This window comes from Rissa tridactyla, chromosome W (genome assembly GCF_028500815.1).
Source record: "Rissa tridactyla isolate bRisTri1 chromosome W, bRisTri1.patW.cur.20221130, whole genome shotgun sequence".
In the NCBI taxonomy this organism is placed as follows: domain Eukaryota; kingdom Metazoa; phylum Chordata; class Aves; order Charadriiformes; family Laridae; genus Rissa; species Rissa tridactyla.
In genome coordinates, this window is record NC_071496.1 from 20,096,862 (window position 1) to 20,119,533 (window position 22,672).

Sequence of the window (22,672 nt, forward strand, 5' to 3'; positions counted from 1 at the left end):
TGCTTTGGCAGGGGGGTTGGACTAGACGATCACCAGAGGGCCCTTCCAACCCCTATCATCCTTTGATTCTGTAATTTTTATCTGCAGATATGTTTGTCCACACACACACAAAAGGTAGCTACAGTGTTGAAAGCAAAAGTTTACTTAAAAAAAATTATTGAAATACGTAAATTCAGAACTTTCTCACAACTTTAGTCACCCAGTATCATTACAGTTGGACTAGATGATCGCTGCAGGTCCCTTTCAACTGAACTATTCTTTAAAAAAAAACAAACGTGTCTAAAATGATATGCATCATGGTGTACTTTCAGAGACCTGGTTCTAAGATTGGTTAATTGTGTAACATCACAGAAGTTTTTAATTGAGCAAAGGGCAAAAATTTGAGAGTATGTTTGTAATTATTGGAGTTAAATTACATTCCTTTTGTAGATAGTGTCATTTTATGTGAGTGTCATTTTAGAGATTCGAGGGAGAAGCTACCTGTGAAGTAGAAAGTATAGTCAAGCTGATCTGACTTGTATAGGTGTACCTATGCTTACAAAACATCCATTTTGCTTCATGTACCTTAAGATCTAGCATTTCCAGTAGATGCAGACAGTCATCTTAGTCTTCCTATAACACGATCTGTCAGTGTTGTGGTTTAACCCCAACGGGCAGCTAGAACCACACAGCCACTCGCTCACTCCCCCAACGGCAGGATGGGGGAGAGATTCAGAAGAGTAAAAGTGAGGAAAAACTCATGGGTTGAGATAAAGACAGTTTAATAGGTAGAGCAAAAGCCACGTGTGCAAGCAAAGCAAAACAAGGAATTAATTCCCTGCTTCCCATCAGCAGGTGGGTGTTCAGTCATCTCCAGGAAAGCAGGGCTCCATCACGCGCAACAGTTACTTGGGAAGACAAACACCATAACTCCGAACGTCCCTCCCTTCCTTCTTCTTCCCCAGCTTTATAGACTGAGCATGACGTCGTATGGCATGGAATATCCCCTTGGTCAGCTGGGGTCAGCTGTCCTGGCTGTGTCTCCTCCCAACAACCCAGAACATCAGTGTTTTACCAACACTAATTTCATTCCAAATCCAAAACATAGAACTATACCAGCTGCTAGTAAGAAAGTTAACTTCATCCCAGCCGAAACCACGACACACAGGTTTGTGTTCTTAGCCAGTGACCATCTTAAAGCATTATGTCATGGTGATTCACTTGATTGGACTGAAATGTTAAGAGTTTGAGCTTACGGGGAGAAAAGTAATTTTAAAACTTTCTAGCAAGCAAGATCTATGCATTTATCAGCTAATAGAGACTTTGGTAAAAGTTAACAGCCTACATATGACAAAACACAAGGCATCATTTGTGACACTTTGTATTTACCTTTCAGCATCCCACTTCTTTGTTCTTTGAATGGTAATTAACATGCACATTCACATTAGTCTTTTTGCCTTTTTGGTATCTGTAGAGCACACATATCAAACACAAGGGAGGAAGAATACACGGATAAATAAATAGAACAGTGTGTACCGTGCATCCTTCAGTTCTCAGTTCCAGATGTTCTTATCCTATTTGCCATCTCTTTGTGCTTGTTCTTTGAGGTTCATATTCTACTATTAGTTCCTATTACTTCTGAGCATGGTTGCTGTTCCCAGATGCTTAGGTTTGGGCCAGGCCGTGTGACACCAATCTACCTTGACAGCCTTTTCTTACTGTGTTCTTCAATGAAGTAGCTCATTTCTCCTCCCTTCTATCTCCTACAGCAGATGATTTCACCCTGGCTGAAGGGCTTTAAGCTCCTTGCCCACAACAGGGGCATTCCTGCCAGAGATGGAAGGAGTTGCTTTTTCTGCTTTGGGAAACCACATGTCTCTGACAAGCAACCTGCAGATGGAGACCATAAGCCTGGTGCCCATAAAGCCATCAAAATGTCTTTCTTACATTATGGAGAAGACTATGGGGTTTGCCCGACACAGATTAACAGCTGCTCAGATCCTCACTGAAATCATCTCAGTAGCTAGACTGGTTCTCCTTCACTACTTGTTTTATTATCCCGTCTAGAAAAAACTGTCCACCAGGAAGGTTACAGCCGAGGGACAAGTCTGTTGTAATGTTTTGAGATGGGGTTGGGAACATGGAGTAGACCTACGCTTTGTTTCCAAGACTTTGTGTTATGGCAAAGATTGTTTGATACCCAGCTGTTGCGGCAGGTCCAGTCTGATAATGCATACACACACACAAAGGGGAGGGGGGAATCAAACATTCGTTTTCTTTCTGTTTGCGTCTGGAACTGACTACTCAGTGATGTTTATTCAGGAGATACTGGAAAGCTATTCACCCTTGATCTCAACATGTCATAGATCTAGTTCTTTGGACCAAGCTTCCTAGTACAGGCCTATTTCTCCTAGCTGTCTTCAAACCCCAAAGATCCCACAGGTCTCCACTTAAATATAGATCTAGAGCTGTTTCCCCCCCCCCCAGTTGTCCCATTAGTATTGACACTGGTCAGTTCAAGAGCAAATTGAATGTTGTCCAACATAATATATCTCGCACCTCCGTAGTTGAGAACCTTAATCAGATTTATTTATTCTGGAGCACGACTGTGTGTTTTTCTTGGGGGGGGGAGGGGAGGGGAGGAGAAGATCATGCTAAGAGGTCCTACCAACCTCCTTGTAGGTATTGAAAGGCTGCTATTAGCTGCTGCCACCACCACCGTCCCCCTGCCAAGCTTTTCCTTTGCCTGACTGAACAAGCCCAGTCCCCCAACCTCTCCTCAGAGAGCACATCTTGACAGCCATCTTGCCAGCACTCCACTGGGCTAATGCCAGCTTGTCAACATCTTCCTTGCATTGAGGGACCTAAACCAGACATGATATTCTAGATATGATCTGACAAGTGACAAGTAAAGAGAAATAGTCACTTCCCTCAATCTATTGCCTATGCTCCTGTTGATGCAGACCAGGATGCCGTTGGCCACCTTTACTGCCAGGATGCACTGCTGGCTCGCGTTCAGCTTGCTGTCTACCAGGACCCCCAAGTCCTTTTCTGCAGAGCTGCTACCCAGACAGTCACTCCACAGCCTGTATTGTCACAGAGGGTATAGTGGGTTGACCCTGGCCAACAGCCAAGTTACCCACACAGCCGCTTGCTCACTCCCCTCTCCCACAGGACAGGGGGGAAAAAAAAAAAAAATAGAAGGAAGGCGAGAAAACTTGTGCATCGAGATACAGTTTAAAAGGTGAAGCAAAAGCTGCGCACGCAAGCCAAGCAAAAAAGAGGAATTCATTCACTAGTTCCCATCAGCAGGCAGATATCCAGCCACTTCTTGGAAAGCAGGGCCTCAGCACACATAACGGCAGCATAGGAAGACAAACATCGTAACCACAAATGTCGTTTCCCCCCCCCTTCCTCCTCTTTCCCTGAGCTTTTATTGATGAGTACGATGTCACATGGCACAGAATATCCCTTTGGCCAGTTCAGGTCAGCTGTCCCAGCAGTGTCTCTTCCCAACTGCTTGCACATGCCCAGCCTGCTTGCTGTGGGGGCAGAGTGAGAAACAGAAGGCCTTGATGCTGAACAATTACTGCATGTAATTTTTGTTGTGTCTTGAGGATAACCATAGGATTTTAAATAAATAAGAAAACACCTTTACTAACCATAGTTGTATCTAGTAATATTTTTTAATTCAGGTTTTACTGACATGGATTCTTTAGTGAAAGTGAGAAAACTTAAAAATTTATAGTGTTTTCTTAGTTCTTGAGCCTTTTTAAGAGTATGTTTTTTTCTCTTGTTTCAGCTTGTATTACATATCCCTGCATATTCCCATTTTCTGCTACCTTAGTTACATACTCATCTTGTATATTTGAGAGCGTAGGTTTTAATTTAACACTGTGGTCATTTGTATAAATAACATGTTTAAATATAGGATGAAATTTGACATGGAGTAAGTAGCACTACCTAAATTGAATCTATTTTCTCTATACTTATTTTGGTTTGTTATTTACGACAAATGAAAGGGAAGGATTGAAATAGTCTAGGTGGTGGAGGTCATAAGATGGAAAATATACTATTTTTTGTGGAATTACTGTATTAGATATATCTGAGGTCAGAAGATGACAATAGGAGTATTTAGAAGTATACAATAGAAGTATTATTCCTTTCATGATGCAATGAGAAACAGCATTATAGTGCTTAAGTGTGAGTTAGACTGAGTCTCAAAGGCTTGTGACAAATAGTGTTCCAGTTATAAAAAAGTATCTAGATGTTCAGTCTGTGATGTTGGGTATGGACAAATATGAATGCTAGCTGCTTCTCTCCCATGTCCCATTGAATATAAATATTGGTCTGTCTTAGCCTATTGAAAGGATTCCTTTGACCCAGGCTTAAGTGAGTGGTAACAACTGCAAAAGCCTCTGCACCTGGTATTCTTTTAATAATGAGACTTCCTGCATGTTGGACAAAAATTGTGAGACCTAGAGGGGAAAGATATATTCAGTTGACACACTCTTTGCCCTCATATCTATAAAGTTAGAGCACCCCATTACTAAAATTTGTAGAATAAATAGAGAGAAGTCATGTAAACACTGTGTTTTTTGCAGTACATAACATCCTTGGCTTTTATCCTTGATCCAGCTTCTAGATAACAGAGGTATTGATTTAGACTAAAACCAGATGAATGTCTTGATTATTCAAGTAGACTGTCTTTTTAAGTTCATGAGGTGAATGGTTAAAAGGTTACATCTGTTTTTTTTTCTAAAGAAAATATTGCAATTATACTTTCCTTAAACCATGTCACTTTGAATTTTTCCTTTTTTGTAAATCAGGAACTTTTTTCTTAAATTGATAATAATATCTGAGATCAGATGCATGTCTGTGCTGGAAGAGAGGAAGGTAAAAAATGTCTGTAACTTCTCATATAATGACTTCAGGACTAACTTGGCATCCAGAGAAAAGCATGGAGTAATAAGGATGAATATTGTTTCTTTACAGTTCTCCTGTGATCTGGAAGTTCAGAAGTCAAGCACAAATGAGTGAAGAGAAGGGCTCCCAAGTGTGCTTTGTTTTTGTTAAATTTCTTAATAAACTCCTGGAAGACATGTAGTTCAGAGCTGATGGAAGATTTGTAAAAAAAAAAAAAATCACTTTCAAAAGCCTGATCGTTTGGCAGGTGGATGTTCCATTCTAGAATTTGCATGATTTCTAGGAATTTTTTTCTGTGGCCTTCTGAAAAATAATTCATTTCAGAAGAAATTCTGTCCTCACAATAGACCTTCAGATATGCACTGGGAAGCAGCATCCATTAGAGAGGTATGTAAAAGGCCTCTTGAAGCATCAAGAATCTTGTGAAAACCTAAAGTCAAATCTTCTTTACAACATTCTACGCATGGAACCAGAAAACTGGATTCTGAGAGATTCCATTTTTAAGTTACCCGTTTCTCAACTTAAGTCTCTGAGCAGGCAGTAACAGAAGAAACTCAGTGATAACTACCTTCTTTTTTCTTTTCTGGAGAGTAACTTTTTTCTCTTCTGTCTATAAAATGGGATATTTTGGGTGCCTGGTTCTGATACATGATCTTATTCTATTCATGCTGCCCAATAATCTTCTTTCTTTAGATTCTTTTAATTGGACGCGTCTCAGAACAGAGATGGAATAGCTGTTAAGGATAAAAATACTCAAAATGCAGCAGTAATATATCGCAAAAGATTCTTTTCAGAGTTCTTACTGGGATAAGAAAGATAGCACAGAACTGAATCTGAGACAACACAACTCTTAGTGTTGAGTAACTCTTATGTACCAGAAATGCTATAAATCACACTTGTTTAAATCATTTGCTTGATAATGACATCAGAATCTTCTCAATGTATATTGGTTATCTTTCTAGCCACACTTATATATACTGTTTACAGTTAGTTTTCAGTAGATTTTTCTACTGTGTACATAAACTATTTCTACCTTGTTTTTATCTATCATATTCTTTAGTATTCTGAAGTTTAAGTCCTGTTTCAATTTTGGAGTTGAAGTAAAATGGTTCTCCCTCCACTATATGCTACTTTCTCTTTTTCCATGATTCTTCAAATAATTCTGCAAAAAGTTTTACTGCAAGATAGGGGCTAAATCCAATCAGTATATTAAACTCATCTGGTTTAGTTTTTGAAAGTCTGTTGGACTACAATGCTATGTCATTATCCAGGCTCTGCAATAAAAAAGAAATTATCTTACAGTTGCTTTATGCATAATTTTTATTACCTGTTTTAATTGTTTCTGTGCATATTTTAATTCACAGTAATTATTTTGATTATCACATACCTGTAGAATAGTTGTTCTTTTGAAGGAAAACCGCAACACAAAAGGTAAACACCAAAAAACAAGTAAAAAAAGTTTTACAAACCATCAAGAGTTATGTCCCATGAGACTGTAATTTGAATAGCAGCTCTATCACAAATACCTCTCTTAGGATGTTATTATTCGTATCCTACAGTTTGATAAATCAGAAAGGAGCAGTAAATGGTGGGGAAAACCACTTTTTTGCTTTATCTTTGTTATTAATGACAGATGTGTTTATTATTGGGCCATTGGTTTATATAAAGTTATATAAAGATCTCAAGGATCAAAACTACACACACGACTCCCTCTCTGAAATGCTTATACACCAATGCACGCAGCATGGGGAATAAGCAGGAAGAGCTGGAGATCTGTGTGAGGTCGCAGGGCCACGATCTCATTGCAATTACTGAGACATGGTGGGACAGCTCACATGACTGGAATGCTGTCATGGATGGCTATGTCCTTTTCAGGAAAGACAGACCAGCAAGGCGAGGTGGTGGATTTGCTCTTTATGTGAGAGAGCATCTGGAATGTATTGAGCTTTCCCTGGGGGCAGATGAAGAGAGAGTTGAGAGCTTATGGGTAAGGATTAAGGGGCAGGCAAATATGAGGGACACTGTTGTGGGTGTTTATTACAGGCCACCTGATCAGGATGGGGAAGCTGATGAGGCTTTCTACAGACAGCTGAAGGTAGCCTTGCAATCACAGGCCTTGGTTCTCATGGGGGACTGCAATCACCCCGATATCTGCTGGGAAGGCCACACAGCCAGGCACGCACAGTCCAGGAGGCTCCTCCAGTGCATTGATGATAACTTTTTGACACAGGTGGTGCAGGAGCCAACAAGGAGAGGAGCACTCCTGGACCTGGTACTGACAAACACAGAGGGACTGTTGGAGGACATTAAGGTTGGGGGCACCCTAGGCTGTAGTGATCATGAGAAGATAGAGTTCAGGATCATGGGTAGTATGCACAAAACAACAAGAAGTAAAATCACAACCTTGGATTTCAGGAGGGCTAACTTTGACCTCTTCAAGAAACTGCTTGGAGAGATCCCGTGGGCTAGGGCTCTGGAAGGCAAAGGGGCTCAAGAGAGCTGGTTGGTATTCAAAGACCACTTCCTCCAAGCTCAGGATCGGTGCATCCCTAAGAGAAGAAATCGGGCAAGGGACGCAGGAGACCTGCATGGTTGAGCAGGGAGCTTCTGAAAAAGCTCAAGTGGAAGAAGGAAGTTTACAATAAGTGGAAGAAGGGACTGACCCCTTGGGAGGATTACAAGAATGCTGCCAGAGCGTGCAGGGATGAAAGGAGGAAAGCCAAGGCCTCCTTGGAATTAAACCTGGCAAGGGATGTCAAGCTCAACAGGAAGGGCTTCTACAAGTATATTGGAAGCAAAAGGAAGACCAGAGAAGTTGTGGGCCCCCTGTTGAATGAGACAGGAGCCATGGTGACGGAGGATGCGGAGAAGGCGGAGTTACTGAATGCCTTCTTTGCTTCGGTCTTTACTGCTCGGCCCAGCCCTCAGGAGTCCCAGGCTTTAGGGAAAGTAACGGGGAAAGAAGAAGACTTCCCCTTGGTTGAGGAGGATCAAGTGGGAGATCAATTAAGTCAACTGGATATCCACAAGTCCATGGGCCCCAATGGGATGCACCCGAGAGTGCTGAGGGAGCTGGCGGAAGTCATTGCTGGGCCGCTCTCCATCATCTTTGAAAGGTCCTGGAGAACAGGCGAGGTGCCTGAGGACTGGAGGAAAGCCAGTGTCACTCCAGTCTTCAAAAAGGGCAAGAAGGAGGAGCCGGGGAACCACAGGCCAGTCAGCCTCACCTCCATCCCTGGAAAGATGATGGAACAGCTCGTTCTGGGTGTCATCTCAAGGCATGTGGAAGAAAAGAAAGCTATCGGAAGTAGTCAACACAGATTCACCAAGGGGAAATCATGTCTGACTAATCTGATAGCCTTCTTCTATGATGGTGTGACTGGATGGATAGATGAGGGGAGGGCGGTAGATGTGGTCTACCTTGACTTCAGCAAGGCATTCGACACAGTCTCCCACAGCATCTTCATAGGGAAGCTTAGGAAGTGTGGGTTGGATGAATGGACAGTGGGGTGGATTGAAAACTGGTTGAAAGACAGAGCTCAGAGGGTCGTGATTAGGGGCACAGAATCTAGTTGGAAGTCAGTGACGAGTGCCGATCCCCAGGGGTCAGTACTGAGTCCAGTCCTGTTCAATATATTCATCAATGACCTGGATGAGGGGATAGAGTGCACCCTCAGCAAGTTTGCTGATGACACAAAGCTGGGAGGGGTGGCTGACACACCAGAAGGCTGTGCCGCCATACAGAGAGACCTAGACGGGTGGAGAGGAATCTTATGAAATTCAACAAGGGCAAGTGTAGGGTGCTGCACCTGGGGAGGAATAACCCCATGCACCAGTACAGGTTGGGGGCTGACCTGCTGGAGAGCAGCTCTGTGGAAAGAGACCTGGGAGTCCTGGTGGACAACAGGATGACCATGAGCCAGCAATGTGCCCTTGTGGCCAAGGCGGCCAATGGCATCCTGGGGTGCATCAAGAAGAGTGTGGCCAGCAGGTCGAGGGAGGTCATCCTCCCCCTCTACTCTGCCCTGGTGAGGCCGCACCTGGAGTACTGTGTCCAGTTCTGGGCTCCCTGGTTCAAGAGGGACAGGGAACTGCTGGAGAGGGTGCAGCAGAGAGCTACCAAGATGATTAGGGGACTGGAACACCTCTCTCATGAAGAAAGGCTGAGGGATTTGGGTCTCTTCAGTCTGTAAAAAAGACGGCTGAGGGGGGATCTTCTCAATGCTTATAAATACTTAAAGGGTGGGGTGTCAGGAAGATGGGGCCAGGCTCTTTTCAGTGGTGCCCAGCGACAGGACAAGAGGTAATGGGCACAAACTTGAGCATAGGAAGTTCCACCTAAACATGAGGAGGAACTTCTTTCCTTTGAGGGTGGCAGAGCACTGGAACAGGCTGCCCAGAGAGGTGGTGTCTCTGGAGACATTCAAATCCCACCTGGACGCATTCCTGTGTAACCTGCTCTAGGTGAACCTGCTTTGGCAGGGGGGTTGGACTAGATGATCTCCAGAGGTCCCTTCCAACCCTATGATTCTATTCTATGATTCTATGATAAAGCTACAGATACATTTAAACTACTGTGGTTCCTGGTGAGATGTGGTTGGTTTCCCACCCCCCCAAATAAACTTGAATAATATTTCAACAAATTCAAGCCAAATTTTGTGTAGCTGTCCAGTAGAAGGCAAAGAATACTAGATACAGAGTATTATATCTCAGTTTTTTCCCTAATTCATCTATGCAGTAACAAACCAGGGTGTAAGATTTAATAGAATATATCTAAAGCCAAAAAACATTTAGTTAGAGAATGTTTCAATTCATGTCAGTGGACCTTGAATCAACTGTTGAAGAGTAGACATATGACTTGTCAGAGCCCTCACATTTAAACTACTATCAGCAGCAGAAATTTCTTTATTGTTCTGGTTTCAGCTGGGATAGAGTTAATTTTCTTTCTAGTAGCTGCTGTGTTTTGGATTTAGTATGAGAATAGTGTTGATAACACATATTGTTTTAGTTGTTGCTAAGTAATGCTTATATTAAGTCAAGGACTTTTTCGGCTTCCCATAGAAGCTGAGAGGGAGCATAGACAGGACAAGCTGGCCAACGGAATATTCCATACCATAGACATCATGCTCAATATATAAATGGGGGTTGGCCGGGGGGCAGGAATCCACGATTGCTGCTCGGGACAGGCTGGATGATCGATCACTGGGTGGTGAGCAATTGTATTGCATCACACTTTCTATATATTCTTTTACCATTATTATTATTAACAGCATTATTATTTTCTCTTCTGTTACTATTAAACTGTCTTTATCTCAACTCACGAGGGTTTTTTTTCCTTTTTCTCCCTCTTCTCCCTATCCTACCGGGGAGAAAAGAGTGAGTGAACAGCTGCGTGGTCCTAGTTTCCAGCTGGGGTTAAACCACATTTATGCAACAAAGAAGTAAGCTACAATGTATATTTTTTTCGAAGACCTTTGAATTATCTTGTTCACTACGTATAGGCATGTTGGAAAGTGACTGAGTCGTACTTTTCTTAATAAGGGTTTTGCCATTATGGTCTAACAAACTATGCTATTTGTTATAGGACTTTAATACTAAAAAGCATGTGTGTGTTTGTTAAAATTCCCAGAAATAAATAAATGATGGGGAATTAATTTAAGATTTATCATTCGTATTAATATTTCTTTAAAAGAAACAGTGTTTTTAATAGCAGTTGTCTCCGGGTAGTAGGTGCTTTCTTGTCATCTTTTAAACCTGTGCTGTGACCTGATTAAAACATATAGTTATAAAAGCTAGTACTATTTTTATGGTGGAAGCCTCTTTTTACCATGCAGCATCAGAAATGAACTTAACTAGAATTGATGGGTGAAGGGGATACCAACAGGAAAGCTGAAGGTAAGCCAAGGGTTGGCATGGCATCACCTGAGGGTGGCAATGCTAGTGGGAACATTTACACCGATCTTGGGAACATGGAGGGCTTAGGAGCATATCTAAAATGCTTGTACACCAGCGAATGCAGTATGAGAAACAAACAGGATGAACTGGAAGTGTTGGTCAGTTCCCAGAGCTACGATATCATTGGTATTAGTGAGACTTGGTGGAATGAGTCCCACAATTGGAATGATACAGGCTGTTCAGGAGGGATAGGCAGGGCAGGTGAGGTGGAGGTGTCGCACTAAACGTAAGGGAGAGGTTTGATTGTACAGCCCTTACAGTTAATGATGATGTGGTTGAGAACCTCTGAGTGAGGATTAGGGGGAAGGAAGAAAAAGGAAATGTTGTAGTGAGTGTCTACTACCCATCGCCCAGCCAGGATGTAAGCGCTGATGAGTTGTTCTATAGGCAATTAGGAGAAATCTCTGGATCAGTAGCCCTTGTCCTTATGTGAGATTTCAACTTCCCAGACATCATCTGGGAATATCATACTGCTGTGATGAGCAAGTCCTGGAAATTCTTGAAGATTGTGGGGGATAACTTCTTGTCACAAATACTCAGGGAGCCAACTAGGAAAGATGCCCTCACAGACTTGTTTGTGAATAGAGAAGGACTCGTGGGGGATGTGATGGTAGGTGGCTGTCTTGGCCACAGGGATCATGAAATGGTTGAGTTTAAAAATTTCAGTGTAATGAGAAAAAAGGACAGCAGAGTTGCTACCCTGGACTTCAGGAGAGCAAACTTTAAGCTGTTCAGGGAGCTATTTATCAGTGCCCCCTGGGGATCTGCTTTTGAGGACTTGAGAGTCCATGAGTGCTGGTCAGTCTTTAAGAACCACGCTTTAGAAGCACAGGATCAGGCAATTCCATTGTGTTAATGTAATGGGTTTGTGTGGCAAGATTTTGTTAGCAGGGGGGCTAACAGGGGTGGCTTATGTGAGAAGCTGCTAGAAGCTTCCCCTATGTCCAATAGAGCCAATTTTAGCTGGTTCCAAGACGGACTCACCGCCGGCCAAGGCTGAGCCAATCAGTGATGGTGGTAGTGCCTCTGTGATAACATATTTAAGAAGGGGAAAAAGTTGCTGCACAACAGCAACTGCAGCCAGAGAGAGGAGTGAGAATATGTGAAACAACTCTGCATACACCAAGGTCAGTGAAGAAGGAGGGCGAAGAGGTGCTCCAGCCACCAGAGCAGAGATTCCCCTGCAGCCCATGGTAAAGACCATGGTGAGGCAGGCTGTCCCCCTGCAGCCCATGGAGGTTAACGGTGGAGCAGTGTCATGGTTTAACCCCAGCTGGCAACTAAGACCACACAGCCAGCCGCTCGATCACTCTCCCCCGGTGGGATGCGGGAGAGAATCAGAAGAGAAAAAGTGAAAAAATTCGTGGGTTGAGATAAAGACAGTTTAATAAGTAAAGCAAAAGCCACGCACACAAGCAAAGCAAAACAAGGAATTCATTCACTACTTCCCATCGGCAGGCAGGTGTTCAGCCATCTCCAGGAAAGCAGGGCTTCATCATGTGTAATGGTTACTTGGGAAGAGAAATGCCATAACTCTGAATGTCCCCCCCTTCCTTCTTCTTCCTGGCTTTATAGACTGAGCATGACATCATATGGTATGGAATATCCCTTTAGTCAGTTGGGGTCAGCTGCCCCAGCTGTGTCTTCTCCCAACTTTTTGTTCACTCCCAGCCTACTTGCTGGTGGCCGGTGTGAGGAGCAGAAAAGGCCTTGACTGCTTAGCAACAACCAAAAGCACCAGTGTGCTATCAACATCATTCCCATCCCAAATCCAAAACACAGCACTATACCAGCTGCTAGTAAGAAAGGCAACTCTATCCCAGATAAAACCATGACAAGCAGATATCCACCTGCAGCCTGTGGAGGACCCCACACTGGAGCAGGTGGATGCACCTGAAGGAGGCTATGACCCTTGTGGGAAGGCCATGCTGAAGCGGGCTCCTGTCAGGACCTGTGAACCTGTGCTGAGAGAAGCCCACGCTGAAGCATGTTTGCTGGCAGGATTTGTGACCCCGTGGGGGACCCACGCTGGAGCAGTCTGTTCCTGAAGGACTACACCCCATGGAAAGGACCCACGCTGGAGCAGTTCGTGAAGAACTGCAGCCCATGGGAAGGACTCATCTTGGAGAAGTTCGTGGAGAACTGTCTCCCATGAGAGGGACCCCATGCTGGAGCAGGGAAGAGTGTGAGGAGGAGGGGAGCAGCAGAGACAACACGTGATGAACTGACTGCATCCCCCATTTCCCGTCCCCCTGCATTGCTGAAGGGGGAGGAGGGGAGGAGGTAGAGAAATCAGGAATGGGAGGAAGGTGTTTTAAGATTTGGTTTTATTTTCTCATTACCCTACCCTGATTTGATTAGTAATAAATCAAATTAATTTTTCCCCAAGTCAAGTCTGTTTTGCCCATGAAGGTAATTGGTGAGTGATCTGTCCCTGTCCTTATCTCGACCCATGAGCCTTTTGTTATATTTTCTCTCCCCTGTCCAGTTGAGGATGAGGAGTGACAGAGCGTCTTGGTGGGCACCTGGTGTCCAGCCAGGGTCCACCCACCACAGTCAAAAGTCAAGCAAGCAGGGCAGAAGACCAGCTTGGCAGAACAGGGAACTCCTCATGGAACGCAAGAGGAAAAAGAAATTGTATGATCTCTGGAAGCAAGGTCAGGCTCCACAGGAAGATTACAGAGCTGTGGAGAGCAGGGAGAAGACACGAAAGGCCGAAGCTCAATTAGAGTTGAAACTGGCCAGTGTTGTGTCAGACAAGAAGAAAGGCTTTTTAAAGTACATTAATAGCAAGAGGAGGTCTAAGGAAAACATTAGACCGATACTTGTTGAAGATGGTCACCTGACTAATAGGGATGAAGAAAAAGCAGAGGCATTCAATGCTTTTTTTGCCTCGGTCTTTAATAATATTGATAGACCTTGGGCTGCCCGGTCCCCTGAGTCGGAGGACCATGAGTGTGAGAACAGGGACTTTCCATTTGTGGACATAGAACTTGTAAAGGACCGGCTGTATCAGCTGAATGTTCACAAGTCCATGGGGCCTGACGGGATTCATCCCAGAGTACTGAAGGAGCTAGCAGATGTTATGGCAGGACCCCTCTCGATCATCTGCCAAAGGTTTTGGGAGTCTGGGGAGGTCCCTGCTGACTGGAAGATAGCCAATGTTATTCCAATTTACAAGAAGGGCATGAGGGAAGACCCAGGGAACTACAGGACTGTTAGTCTAACCTCAGTACCTGGAAAAGCTATGGAGAAGATCATACTGGGTGCTATTGAAAGGCGTTTAAAGAATAATGCAATCATCAGGCACAGTCAACATGGGTTCATGAAGGGAAAGTCCTGTCTAACTAATTTGATCTCCTTCTACGGTAAGGTCACCTGCCTAGTGGATGAAGGGAACGCTGTGGATGTAGTTTTTATGGATTTTAGTGAATCTTTAGATACTGTCCCTCACAGCATCCTTTTGGACAAGTTCTCCAACTGTGGCATGATGGGGTTCACAGTGCCTGTCATGGTTTAGCCTCAGCCAGTAACAAAGAACCACATGGCCGTTCTCCCAAACTCCACCCACGGGGGAGAATTGTAAGAAAAAGGCCAAACTCGTGGGTTGAGACAAAGACAGTTTAACAGAACAGCAAAGGGAACAGGAAAACAGCAACAATAACATGCATAGAGGAATGTACAAACACAATTATGGTACCACTGCTGACGGACCAGACATGGGATGCCCCACCCTGCTCCCAAGCAGCAACTTCCTGCCCACTCCCCCAGCCAGCTCTCTACAGACTGGGCATGGCTCACATGGGATGGAATACCTGTGTCCCTGCCACAGCCTGGGGAAAATTAACCAGGACATCATCCACCCCTTATTCCATACCATTTATGTCATGACCAGATCTTACAGGTTCCAATTAATTGCCACCACTTTCCTTTTATATATATATATATATATATATTCATACAGATATAGTGCCCTTAAGTCTATGGGCCATCCCTCTAAAATGTCCATTGAGTTCATTTAATCCATGGCTTTGGGCTCCATCTGTTAGAACAGTCTCTCAGGGCAGGTGAGATGGTGTGTGGTGCTGGACTGTTGCATGCTGTATTTTCGGAGCTTGCGGCTGATGTATCTGGTGCAGCTCATGCCCACGGTCCATGGGCTGAAGATGTCAATCTTGATGAAGTTGCTGGGCGACAGCTGCTGAGGTCGGTTCTGATCCCATCACCACTGCACTTTACTCAGTTTTTCATCAAAGTCCGTCAGTAGTTTGGGTGATTATTACTGTAGTATAACTGATAGCAATTATAGTAATGAGGACATACAGTGACAGGGTTACTTAGCAATTCACATAATTCAGTTTGATTCATTGGCTATTCTCACCCAAAATCAGATCCCCACGTGGTACACATTGGACCTCCCCATCCTTCCGCATCACCCACCAAGTGCACCCAGGTCCTTAAGCAAAAGCAATCCCACGGATGGGTTTGCCTTTGCCTGAGGCAGGACTAACCCAGACTGTCTTCCCTAGCATATTCTTCATGTGCACTACGGGGACTTTATCCCCTTCTACGGTACGTGGAAGTTTTGATTGGGCAGGGCCAGCTCGATTGGTAGATCCCCTGGTGTTAACTAGCCAGGTAGCCTTTGCTAAATGTGCATCCCAGTGTTTGAAAGTCCCACCACCCATTGCTCTCAGTGTAGTTTTTAACAGTCCATTGTATCGTTCTATCTTCCCAGAGGCCAGTGCGTGACAGGGGATGTGATATACCCACTCGATACCATGCTCTTTGGCCCAGGTGTCTATGAGGCTGTTTCAGAAATGAGTCCCGTTGTCTGATTCAATTCTCTCTGGGGTGCCATGTCGCCACAGGACTTGCTTTTCAAGGCCCAGGATAGTGTTCCGGGCAGTGGCATGGGGCACAGGGTATGTTTCCAGCCATCTGGTGGTTGCTTCCACCATTGTGAGCACATGGCGCTTGCCTTGACGGGTTCATGGCAGTGTGATATAATCAATCTGCCAGGCCTCCCCATATTGATACTTCAGCCATCATCCTCCATACCAAAGAGGCTTTAACTGCTTGGGTTGTTTGATTGCAACACGTCTCACATTCATGGATGACCTGTGCAATAGTGTTCATGGTCAAGTCCACCCCTCGGTCACGAGCCCATCTATATGTCGCATCTCTTCCTTGATGGCCTGAGGTGTCCTGGGCCCACCGAGCTATGAAGAGTTCACCCTTATGTTGCCAGTCCAGATCCACCTGACCCACTGCAATCCTAGCGGCCCGATCCACCTGCTGGTTGTTCTAATGTTCCTCCGTGGCCCGATTCTTCGGTACATGGGCATCTACGTGACATACTTTCACAACCAGATTCTCTATCCGGGCAGCAATATCTTTCCATAGTTCAGCAGCCCAGATGGGTTTGCCTCTGCGCTGCCAGTTGCCCTGCTTCCACTGCTGTAACCACCCCCACAGAGCATTTGCCACCATCCATGAGTCAGTGTAGAGATAAAGTACTGGCCATTTTTCTCACTCAGCAATGTCCAAAGCCAGCTGAATGGCTTTCACCTCTGCAAACTGGCTCGATTCACCTTGTCCTTCACTGGCTTCTGCAACTTGTCGTGTAGGACTCCACACAGCAGCCTTCCACTTTCGATGCTTTCCCACAATCCAGCAGGACCCATCAGTGAACAGGGCATATTTCCTCTCATTTTCTGACAGTTCATTATATGGTGGGGCCTCTTCCACACGCGTCACCTCCTCCTCTGGTGACATTCCGAAATCCTTGCCTTCTGGCCAGTCCATGATCAATTCCAGAATTCCTGGGCGACTGGGGCTTCCCATTCGCGTTCGCTGTGTGATCAGTGCAATCCACTTACTCCATGTAGCATCAGTTGCATGATGTGCGGTGGGGACCCTTTCTTTGAACATCCAGCCCAGCACCGGCAGTCGAGGTGCTAAGAGGAGCTGTGCTTCTGTACCAACCACTTCCGAAGCAGCTCGAACCCCTTCATATGCTGCCAATATCTCTTTTTCTGTTGGAGTGTAGCGGGCTTCGGATCCTCTGTATCCCCGACTCCAAAACCCTAGGGGTCGACCTCGAGTCTCCCCTGGTGCTTTCTGCCAGAGGCTCCGGGTAGGGCCATTCTCTCTGGCTGCAGTGTAGAGCATGTTTTTAACATCTTGTCCTGGCCGGACTGGCCCCAGGGCCACTGCATGGACTATTTCCTGTTTGATTTGTTCAAAAGCTTGTCGTTGCTCAGGACCCTATTTAAAGTCATTCTTCTTCCGGGTTACTTGATACAGAGGGCTTACAATTAGACTGTAATTCTCCAAAAACCCACAACGCCTAAGAAAGCTTGTGTTTCCTTTTTACTAGTTGGTGGAGACAGAGCTGCTATTTTATTGATCACATCCATTGGAATCTGACAGCATCCATCTTGCCATTTTATTCCTAAAAACTGGATCTCCTTGACCTTACTTCGTTTTATGGCAAAACCAGCTTTCAGAAGGATTCGGACTATTTTACTCCCTTTCTCAAAAACTTCTTCTGCTGTGTTTCCCCATACGATGATGTCATCAATGTATTGCAGATGTTCTGGAGCTTCACCCTGTTCCAGTGCAGTCTGGATCAGTCCATGGCAAATGGTGGGGCTGTGTTTCCACCCCTGGGGCAGTCGATTCCAGGTGTACTGGATGCCCCTCCAAGCGAAAGCAAACTGTGGCCTGCACTCTGCTGCCAAAGGGATTGAGAAGAATGCATTCGCTATATCAATCGTGGCATACCACTTGGCTGCCTTGGACTCCAGTTCATACTGGAGTTCTAGCATGTCCGGCACAGCAGCACTCAGTGGTGGTGTGACTTCATTCAGACCACGATAGTCTACAGTTAGCCTCCACTCTCCATTAGATTTTCGCACCGGCCATATGGGACTGTTAAAGGGTGAGCGAGTCTTGCTGATCACTCCTTGAACCTCTAGTTGACGAATCAGGTTATGGATGGGAATCAGAGAGTCTCAGTTAGTGCGATATTGCTGCCGATGCACCGTTGTGGTAGCAATCGGCACCTGTTGTTCTTCGACCCTCAACAACCCCACAACAGAAGGGTCCTCCGAGAGACCAGGCAAGGTAGACAACTGTTTAACTTCCTCCGTCTCCAAGGCAGCTATGCCAAAGGCCCACCGGTACCCTTTCGGGTCCTTGAAATACCCTCTCCTGAGGTAATCTATGCCAAGGATGCATGGAGCCTCTGGGCCAGTCACAATGGGATGCTTTTGCCACTCATGTCCAGTTAGGCTCACTTCCGCCTCCAGTACAGTCAACTCTTGGGATCCCCCTGTGACCCCAGAAATACAAATGGGTTCTGCCCCTCTATAGCTTGATGGTATTAGAGTGCACTGTGCACCCGTGTCCACTAGAGCCTTATACTCCTGTGGGTCTGATGTGCCAGGCCATCGAATCCACACCATCCAGTAAACCTGGTTGTCCCTTTCCTCCACCTGGCCGGAGGCAGGGCCCCTCTAATCCTGGTCATAGCATCCCTTACTCACTTCTTGCAGAAATCACTTGGAAGTTCCTTCAAGAGGATCAGAAGCAAGATCAGGCCTTCTGCTCTGTCTGGGGAACTGCCCGCTGGAAACGGGGTCAGCACTTTTCCTGGAGGGATCCCCTTTTGTGGTTTGTCCTTCCTTGCAACTCCTGTACCCGTGTCCGCAGGATCGAAGTAGGTTGTCCATCCCACTTCCTCATGTCCTCTCCGTGGTCACGCAGGTAGAACCACAGGGTGCCTCGTGGTGTGTACCCTCTGTAGTCTCTCTCTTGAGTGGGGAAATGCCTGCTCCTAATAGCTGAGACGCTGGCCCGTGCAGGTGGAGAGTAAGAGATATTGTCTTCAAGTTGCTGGACCTTCTGGGACAGTTTCTCCACAGCTGAGACAAGGGGGGAAGAGAGACTTTCTTCATATCGCCGGAGCCGGCCAGCCACCTCATCCACCGTTGGTCCCTCTTCACCTTTCCATTCCATTACTGCCAGTGAGTTGGCATATGACAATGGTGCGCTTCGTACAAACTTCCACCACAGGGGCCTTGTGCATTGCACCTCATTGGGGTCTGTGGGTAAGTCTGCATTGTCCAGGTCATAATAAATCATCTCCCGCACAGCTAATTTTCTCAGGTACTGGATACATCTTTCCATTGTAGTCCACTTGCTTGGGTGACATACAACATCCTCACTGAAGGGGTACCTCTCTCTCATGCCTGACAGGAATTGTTTCCAGAGGCTGAGGGCTTGGGTCTTCTTCCCAATTGCCTTGTCAATGCCGCCTTCCCTAGACAGGGATCCCAGCTGCCTGGCTTCCCTACCCTCTAATTCCAGGCTACTGGCCCCATTATCCCAGCACCAGAGCAGCCAGGTGACAATGTGCTCGCCTGAAAGTCGGCTAAAATCTTTTCGCATATCCCGCAGCTCACTCAAGGATAGGGATCGGGTGATTATCTCTGGTTTTGCCTCTTCCTCCTGTTCTCGTGATGGCCCTGGTTCATCGTCATCCCTTACTAAGCGAACTGATTTCTTTGTGTACTTCTTCTTCTGTATGGGGCAACTGATACTGGCACGAGTTGGTTTTCTGGTTCAGCTGCAGTGCCTTCCACCGGGGCTGGAGTAGCCGCAGTGTCGGTCGGTCTGGTTTCCATCTCTTTCCCCTGAGGGTGCTGCATAATATTGAGCAGTGCCTGGTAGATACCGGCCAGGGCCCAGCACAGTGCGGTGAGTTGTGCCTCTCTGGAATAGCCACAGCATTTTCCCTTCAGATATTCTACTACTCTGTCAGGGTCCTGTAGCTGTTCGGGGGTGAAGTCCCAGACCATGGGAGGTGAGAAGTTCTCTAGGTACCTGCCCATGTTCTCCCACATGCCATGCCACCCCTGACTATCCAGCCTCAGGGCAGATCTCTGGGTGGTAGTCTTAAATAGCTGTTTAACCCTAAACAAGACCTGAAACACATTCAGGAGACCTAGCAATAGGACCGATAGGACCAGGCTGGTTTGAATGTCCCAAGAGTATTCAAAATTCTCAAAAGCTGTCATACCTGGCCCAAAGGAGAAAAGGGAGGCAAAAGAGCTGGGGAAAGTATCCCCCCTGTTTCCCCCATAGGCTGGGTGTGATTGTTAATAAATTCTGAGAGACGGTGCCTGAGGTGTGAGCAGGACAGCAGTGCCGCATAAACACCCCAACATAACCGTCTGAACAGTGATGTTATCATAGCATAAGTTGATAGCACACAGGACAGCAAAATGATGATCCTGATCCCTCTCCCAGAGGTGATAAATATCATTGCGGGGAGTACATAGAGTATATAAGAATTTATATAACACAGCCATGAAAACAAACGAAGCAACATTGCGACCAGCAACTATTTCACTAATATTATAAATGCATATAAAAAATTAGTTTTGACATGCTCTGGCCAGTTCTGTCATTATCTCAACCCTTCGAGTCCCTGTTCAGGCACCAAAAAGGACTGTCGTGGTTTAGCCTCAGACGTCAACAAAGAACCACATGGCCTCTCTCTCAGACTTCCCCCACTCCCCCCATGGGGGAGAATCGGAAGAAAAAGGCAAACTCGTGGGTTTAGACAAAGGCAGTTTAACAGAATAGCAAAGGGAACAGGAAAACAACAACAATAACACGGACAGAGGAACGTATAAGCATGATCACTGACTGGACCCTGAACGCCCCACCCTGCTCCCAAGCAGCAACTTCCTGCCCACTCCCCCAGCCAGCTCTCTACAGACGGCATGGCTCACATGGGATGGAATACCTGTGTTCCTGCCAGAGCCTGGGGAAAATTAACCCTATCCCCACTGGAACCAGGACAGTGCATTGGGTGAAGAACTGGCTGAAGGGCAGAGCTCAAAGGGTTATAGTGAATGGGGCTACACCTGGCTGATGACCAGTCACCAGTGGTGTTCCTCAGGGCTCAATTTAGGGCCAGTTCTGTTCAATATTTCTAACAATTATCTGGATGTATGAGTGGAATGCAACATTACCAAGTTTGCTGATGATACCAAACTGAGAGGAGCTGTTGACTCTTTTGAGGGACAAAAGGCCTTGCAGAGGGATCTAGATAGATTGGAGCATTGGGTAATCATCAATGGCATGAAATTTAACAAGAACAAACGCCCAATTCTGCACTTGGGATGGAGTAACGCTGGGCACAAGTATAAATTGGGAGAGGAGTGGCAGGAGAGCAGCCCTGCAGAAAGAGATCTTGGAGGTGCTGGTTGACAGCAGGCTCAACATGAGTCAGCAGTGTGCCCTGGCAGCCAAGAGGGCAAACCGCATCCTGGGGTGCATCAAAGACAGCATAACCAGCCGGTCAAAAGAGGTCATTATCCCGCTGTATTTAGCATTGGTGCAGCCTCACCTTGAGTACTGTGTGCAGTTCTGGGCCCCACAATTTAAGAAGGATATGAAGGTACTCAAATGCGTCCAGAGGAGGGCAACCAAGCTGGTGGAAGGGCTGGAAGGCATGTCCTATGAGGAGCAGCTGAGGACTCTGGGTTTGTCTAGTTTGGGGAAAAGGAGGCTGAGGGGCGACCTCATTGCTCTCTACAGCTTCCTGAGGAGGGGAAGTGGAGAGGGAGGTGCTGAGCCCTTCTCCCTGGGATCCAGTGACAGGATGCATGGAAATGGTTCAAAGCTGCATCAGGGGATGTTCAGACTGGACATTAGGAAGCATTTCTTTACCAAGAGGGTTGTCAAACACTGGAACAGGCTTCCTAGAGAGGTGGTCGATGCCCCATGCCTGTCAGTGTTTCAGAGGCATTTGGACAGTGCCCTCCTCTCCTCTCCTCTTCTCATTAACCTGTTTTTATTTAAGAGGTTATATTTTGATCTTTTTGTAACAGTCCAACTTCCTGTTCCTGCGGTTATTTTCAGTGTCCACATTGCACATTTTTTCCAGCACATAGGGAAGCTATACAACCTCTACAGTCACTGCAACATGGCTTTACACAGAAAATTTAAGACTATGTTGTTAAACAGAATTGGCACTTCCAAAACCTTAAGCACCTTTTTTTTGCTTTGTGATGTTTAATTGTAGTACAATCCCGTTCAAATAGCCCTACTCTAATTGTTCTAAATGAATGTCTCTCAACTTGAAAAGGGAATAGAGCTCACTAGAAATTAGCTGGGATGGGTGAGTGGAAATAAGGTTTCTGATAAAAAAAAAACAACAAACAAACCTGCCAAAAACCCCCAAATCCCATAAATGCCTTTTAGCGAACCATCTTTTTTTCTTTTTGCCTATTCTTTATTTCTTATAATTTTGCAACCCTTACTGTATCTCATTAAGAGAAATCCTGAAGTAATGATTTAACATAATAGGATTTTAAATTTATAACTGAAGAGAGAAAGCACTTTAAAACTATTAGCTGCCATGTCTATTAGAAATAGTCCTGATTTTGGTTATGGGTTTCTGCAGTTAACCATTTTTTAAACATTGTTTGGTAAATGGAATGTGGACTCATGAAATCTTTAGCACAAGATTTTTTTATATACATGCTGTGTTTGTAGGGTTGATTTTTTTTTAAATGAGTTAACACTGTCTTAGCTATGTTATTATTGAAATTGGTGGAAATGTAACAAATGTATGAAAGCCAAGTTAAACTAGAATTGAGCAGTTTTGAAGATTCGAGTTTCAGTCTTTGTTGCTTTTTCACTGTTGGCTTAATTGAGTTCTTTGACTTTACTGAGAAGAAATTTGATCTGTGCCTGTGTGGAAACTTGAACTTATAAAAAGAAATCATCA

General features: G+C 45.3%; 1 protein-coding gene across 1 annotated transcript in view; it reads left to right on the plus strand.

Annotated features, from left to right (window-relative positions):
* LOC128901987 (E3 ubiquitin-protein ligase UHRF2-like) overlaps positions 1-22,672 on the plus strand; it is a 172,261-nt gene that overhangs the window by 84,107 nt on the left and 65,482 nt on the right. The gene's annotated exons all lie outside the window — the stretch shown is intronic.